This window comes from Wasmannia auropunctata, unplaced genomic scaffold (assembly GCF_000956235.1).
Source record: "Wasmannia auropunctata unplaced genomic scaffold, wasmannia.A_1.0 LD335981.1, whole genome shotgun sequence".
Lineage (NCBI taxonomy): Eukaryota > Metazoa > Arthropoda > Insecta > Hymenoptera > Formicidae > Wasmannia > Wasmannia auropunctata.
The window spans coordinates 225766-226777 of NW_012026909.1; the positions used below are offsets into that span (position 1 = coordinate 225766).

General features: G+C 32.9%; 1 protein-coding gene across 1 annotated transcript in view; it reads right to left on the reverse strand.

The window, feature by feature from the left end:
• LOC105454599 (zinc finger protein 765-like) overlaps window positions 1-1012 on the reverse strand; it is a 7657-nt gene that overhangs the window by 580 nt on the left and 6065 nt on the right. The window lies entirely within an intron of this gene.

The window sequence follows — 1012 nt, forward strand, 5'->3', positions numbered from 1 at the left end:
TATGATATGTGTCAACTTACCCGGCTATCGGGGTAAATTGGCTACATTGCAGCATGTTCGTATTTCATTTACTATAAAAAAACTATACAGTATACAGAATCGTTCCTGGCATGAAAATGTAGAGAAAGGTTCATTCTATCATATTAATATAGTTTAATCATAATAAATAGTTGTTTAGAAACAGGAATGTCTAAATTGTGAAAACTGTGCCAACGAGCCCCGGTCTCCCCTAATAATGTCACGCATAACTAATAACGTCGATTCTTATCTACCTAAACATTCTATAAATCTTTTATCATAATTTTTTAAATTTTTCAATAGTTTTTTAATTGTTTAATTGTTTAATAGTATTTCAATATTTTTTAACACTTTTATAAATGTCTATTTGAAGTACAATCTCTAATTTCAATTTTGATTTTTATTGCAACGTTAATTCTAATTTCTATCTCAGTATTTTTCTTTCTTAAACTCAGTATTTTTAATTTAAAAAAATCTTTTTACTACTTTCATAAATTAGATCAGTAAAAATTTCGCTGATTAAACTAGTAACAGATTATACTAATGACACATTTACATTAGCGTATTTGTTCTTTTCGCTCGCACTAAGGTCGCTTAACGCTAGTTGTGAAATCGTTCGTTGGAAAATTGCAGTGTCAAGTGATCCCATCCCCAGGGCATTTTGTGCTTGTCCCTCATCTGACTAACGTTCCGCCTGACATCTCGGTTTTTATACATTGACTCAAGATGTAATAAGTTTTTCCTCCGATGCGATCCGTTAAATTGTCACCTGGGGATGGGATCACTTGACACTGCAATTTTCCAACGAACGATCTCACAACTAGCGATAAGCGACCTTAGTGCGAGCGAAAAGAACAAAGCGCTAATGTAAAGTATAAAAGAAAAGAATTTTGTAATTTTACCCACTGAAGATGGCTCAATGCGGAGCCGAAACGTTGGGTGATAATTATTGTTGTTAAATATACGTAATTTCAGCACTAACTTCGTGCAAGGC